Source organism: Apis dorsata, unplaced genomic scaffold (genome assembly GCF_000469605.1).
Source record: "Apis dorsata unplaced genomic scaffold, Apis dorsata 1.3 scaffold_149, whole genome shotgun sequence".
NCBI classification, from domain to species: domain Eukaryota; kingdom Metazoa; phylum Arthropoda; class Insecta; order Hymenoptera; family Apidae; genus Apis; species Apis dorsata.
Window position 1 is genome coordinate 1,092,639 of NW_006263440.1, and position 5,366 is coordinate 1,098,004.

Genomic DNA, 5,366 nt, shown 5'->3' on the forward strand with positions numbered 1-5,366 from the left:
CGATGGGCGTCGAGGCGCGGAGATACGTCGATTCCGCCTCATAGATATAATAAATCACGTTGGTAGGAAGAATTTCGATCTTCTTCGATTATCCTTAATACCACGAGATGATTATTATTTAAAGAAAAGAGAAAAAATGCAAATTAAGACTGAATCGAAAGAGATTTCATCGGATTTCGTCGAGTAGTCAGCGATGCAAGAAACGTTGCAACGTCGAGTCAAATATCATTATTTTGAGATAAAGAGAACGTACGCTTTAACCGAGAGAAAAATTCGAAATTCTTTATTGTTGAACTCGAGAAAGGAGTCACGACACAGGAGTGTCGCGTATACGCGAAGTCGAGAGGGAATAAATTTGCCTGCAACGAAATTCGCGGAATAATTGCACCCTTCTCGTTCAAAGAAACACTAGCAGAGATATTTTTCGAAGTTTTATCCTTTCGAGAATACGAAACGAATAAACTTCTCCAATTACAGCCCTCCCTCCATCCCAACGACGATCCAACGACAAAGAAATTTCAACGAGGACACATGGTTGTTGGATACATGGTGCTCGAAAAGAATCGCGAAGACTCGAAGGGCAAATAAATAAATCGAGGTAGCACGCGCTTCGTCAAAGGTTCCGGGTGCGCTCGTTTCGATTGCACTCGAGGGGAGGAGAGGAGGGGGGCGCATTGTGCATCGGCGGCACTTCGTCATTCGGGGACCNGTTGACGTTTAATGGCCGCCGCGGCGGTTCTCCGGATAGGGAGATGGTTAAAAGGGGACAGGCGAGGGGTAGAAGGAGGAAACGGGACGAAGGGAAGAGGCGCAGAGCGCCCTGTCGAATTCCATTTCGATCGGCCGCAACGGGGGCCGGCCGAACCCGGATTCAACCCACTCGAAATTCGTATACGCCGCCGCGTGACCGGATGTCACGCGCAGAAATCGTTCCCTCCCGCGATTCTGTCTGTCAACGGGCGTCATCGTCCACGCGACATCGAGAGCCGAACGAATATGTCCACGCGTATTGAACGCGGCAATCGATGATCATGCATCTCTCCTCCTCCCTTGTTTTTCATCCGGTCGCTTGGTTCATGATCCAATCCGAACGCTGCAGGATCGCTCGATCGGATGAAACTCGAGCACGCACTCTGTTATCGTACTCGATTAATTGGCCTCCACCACTGGTTCTGGATCTGGTCGGAAGGGAAACGGTCGTTGTTTCGTGAGGATCGAACGAGAGAGAGAGAATCAGAGGTTTTCTTTTATTTTCCGAAAGAGGATTTATAACGCAGCAAAGCTCAGTTGTTGGGATTGTTTCTCGATCGATGTTTAGAAACTCGTGACGATGTTCAAATGTCGATGTAATTTGTTCGTGGAGGAAGGTCAGCGATTCATTAGAGATATAAAAGAAATATTGTATCTTTATATTAACCAGGAAGCCGATTAAATAAATTATTATACGTGGAAAGAAAAGAAATGTTGGTAAATATAGTCCTAGTGATTCGGATTAAATCCAGAAGTAACGATATAAAAATCTCTATCTATCCTATGTCCAATAACTCGAATTTATCTCCGATACTCGATCCCGATGACACGTCACACACTTATCAATCAGAATTTTGTTGAACCACGATCAAAAAAAAAAAAAAAAAAGGAATAAAGAAAAATACGATCCCTCCTCGACCGAGATTACCACGAGAGATACTCGACAATTTTATCCAATAACGCGTTAAGGGAGAGAGAGAGAGAGAGAGAGAGAGAGAAAAAAAAAGACAGAGAATGAGAATGAAATCGATACGATCGGACCCCTGTTGACATCGAGGTTGTCGAAATTATTGACAGAACGGTACGAAGAGGGAAGATGAGGATGCGCGCTGTTTAGGACGATATATATCCACAATTAGCAGGGTCGCTCGATGGAAAAGCCCTTCACGTCACTCGGCTCGAAAGATTGTCAGCGGTCTGACAATTCAGTCGCACGTGCCCCTCCCCACTCGTCCCCCTCTGCTTCGAGCGTTTCAAGAGTTTTCACGCGCTGAATTCCTGTTAATATATGACACGTTCGCGATGCCGTTGACACGTCAAGTAGCATGCATATGCGAATTGTTTTTTTTTTTTTTTCCTCTCCCTTCTTTTCTTTTCACACAATCGCACTCCACGATGCCACGAAAAAGGGGGAGGGGGAAATTTCAACGCGATAGACAGATCTGTCGCCGACACGTTCGCGCCCGATTGATTCGATTCGCGGCGAATTTTCGAAAGCTGTTGGATGTGTGGATGTCGTTCGTGATATCGATACGAGAGTGGAGAGATTATTTCGGTAAAACGCTTAGAGGACTGTTATCGGTTGTGGGATAAAGCGCTTTAATGGGATTAATTGACGGAAATTGAGGGAGGAATATTAAAATATTAAAATTGAATTTGTGAAGAGCGCTTAGGCATAGATAAGATACGTTTTGTTTTCGAGAGCCGTGAAAAGAAATTTTCGAAAAAAGCTAGAGTATTAATTTTCTCCTCTCCTCTAATATCCGCGCGTTAAAAAATATCTCGTAACTTAATAAACGCACAACGGGTACGGAATTTTGAACGGAATGAAAAATTCAAACGCGGAAAAGTTGATTTTAACGCATCGGCTAACCATAACCATAGAGCCACGTAAAGCGATTACTTTGCCATTTTTGTTCGCGACAGAGAGAGAAAGAGAGAGAGAGAGAGATCAAGACTCGGCCCATCGCGATGAAAGCACGAGGAGGGGGTCGAAGTCTCGGGATACGCGTTTCCCCGATCGCAGAGCCGACGATGTTGATTCGAATTGGAATGTAATACGTATGAGAATGTGTCCCCTCTTTCTGTGTGCAACGAAGCCGAGGGAAACGCGTGCGGTCGTGAATCAATATTTTCAATTATCGAGCATGGTTCCGGGTCGAAGTCTCGAAAAAGCACAAAGAGTCCCGTTCGGCTCGTTGTTCACCGGCCGAGGCACGGATGGCTATTGATTTCCCCCGCCAATCCTGAAAATCGCTTCTTCCAGTTTCCTTTACCTCTTGCTCGCGTTTCCACGGGGAGGGAGGAGGGGGATTTTCAAGAAGTAATTTCGTTATCCTCTCCTACCTTTTATCCCCCGTCAATATCCCCGATGTTTATCGGATTTTTGAGGAAATTAGCCCCGCGACACGAGGGGAGGGAAGAAAATCCTGTAGAAATCGTTGCACGCGCTCGAATTTGGTTTAACGTTTCGGTCACATTCCTTCGATTCCACGCCGTATCTGGAATATTATCCTGATATTAGTCCAGATAAGCACCAAGGCGAAAATTTCAACAAATTTTTCTCGATTTGCTCTTAAAAATGATTGGAACGCGAGTTGGCGTAATAAAAGTATCGGAGAAAGTTTAAGTTATTCGGGAAAGGATATCGAAACGTTGGATTAAGTTCGTTTTCCAGGGAAAGAACGATACGTTCGACTTGATTAGGTTTATTTTTCAAGAAAATTTTTCCTCTCTTATATACATGTAGTATTCGTTTAATTTAAAGAAGATGAAAAATTTGTCTTTTCCTTTCCCTCGGATGAAAAAGTTTTTCACCAACATCATACCTTTTTATCGCCCGTCATAAGGGAAAGGAGAGAAAGGGAATGGAAAATTTTCACGGAATAAGCGCGGATCTTTGGGCGATGTTATACGCAAAAAAAAAAAAAAAAAAAAAAGTAAAGACATTAAGCGAAACAGTAGAGGACTCGTTGCTTCGAGTAGCGTGTTAAAGCTTTACCGAAATGCAAAACGGTAAAAGAGATGCGACTAGTTTTCCACGGGAAAAACTTTCAACTTTTATCTTCTCGCCGAATAGGCGCGTCGCGATGCGTTAATTTCGAAGGAGTGGAAAAAAAAAAAGAAAGAAAGAAAAAAGAAACTCGTTAAAAAGCTTTATAACTGTTTATCCAAATTCGAAAGAAAATATATAAAGAAAGAAAGAAAGAGGGGACAACGACGATAAAAAAAAAACGTTTTACACGAAAGGGTGGATCGTCTTAGACTAGTTACGAAATCGTCGGTGATAAAAGGGGGAGAGACGTAAAGGTAGACGTCGTTTTCCGAAGGAAATCGTTTTCTGGAGCAGCGGTGCCGTGGTCTGACAATGAAATGACTCGACTACTTAAAATACGTCTGCCAGTTTATTGCGGCTGTCCCACGGAACAATTTGTTACTTCCCTCCGTTTGTAATTACTTCCACGGTAGGCCGCCATTGAACGGGCGAACCTGGGCCCGTAATAACACGTAACATAAACAGTATTACAGTTTCGAGATGCACGAAGCACGAACGAGCGCGAACGAAAATTTCCTTCCAACGTGCATGAAGGAAGAGAAAGGAAGAGGATGAACTTTATTAGCACGGTTTTCGAGAGATTGCTATAAATTCTTCGCGTAACACGTGCCCGTTGAGGAAACGTGGAGGAGGGAATCGGCGTGCCCCTTCTTTATGTATCACGGCGGTGGAAAGGATTAAATGAAAATCTCTTCGTTCCGTGGAAACGAGGCGTGTGAAGTGCTATCCCTCTTTACTTAATAACAGTTTCAATGGTAATGGAAATTGTTCGTTCTATATTTCAGCCGTGAAGGAAAAATGTGTTTTGCACCACCAGCTCGATGGTGCAATCTCGCGTTCGAACGTATAAAAAGTATACAAGGTGGAACGCAAGAGGGTGGAATTTGAAACGGGGATGATCGAAATTGCTAATGTCAAGATTACTTACCTGCTTCGATAAATGTTATATACTTGGGATATTCTCGAACGAAATACCGGCATCAAAAGCTCTTGTATTAGATAAAAAAGAAAAAAAAATAACTCCAAGATAATATTATTTTTTTCTACCCTTCCTCTCGAACATACTTTCCAACATGAAAGACGAAAGAATTGTTTCGTAGAAACGGGGAAAAGGGTGTTTGCCGAGGTTTATCTCGTTGCAGAAATTTATGATAGTTGGGAAAACTTTGCCTGGCTGAAGACTGTTCACAAGAGATACTTTTTCCTTAGTCGATTAACCGGAGAGTAGACTGCACGGTCTTTCGTATCGATTGGTTCGACAGTGATGGATGCCGATCTTAATAGTTCGACTTGGAACACGTACGTCGTCGTGTCGGGGAGGAACCGCAAACTCTTTGAAAGTTGGCCGAGAGTAAATGTTCCAAGTTTGGTAAACAGGATAAAAAAAAGAAAAAGGAAAAAAAGGAGGGAGAGAAAAGAGGGTGGGCATGATAAACGGGGGAAATGAGCGCGGCACCGCTCGCCGCTTCGTGTTTCGATGATACTTGCAGACAAAGAAAGGCCGTCGAGATACGCAGCGATACTCTTTCTTCTTTTTTTTTTTTTTTTTTTTTTTTTTTTT

The 5,366-nt window shown here is 43.4% G+C and overlaps 1 protein-coding gene across 6 annotated transcripts in view; it reads left to right on the top strand.

Annotated features, from left to right (window-relative positions):
• The window catches only part of LOC102676723 (agrin-like), a 340,887-nt gene that overhangs the window by 198,488 nt on the left and 137,033 nt on the right, over positions 1-5,366 (top strand). The window lies entirely within an intron of this gene.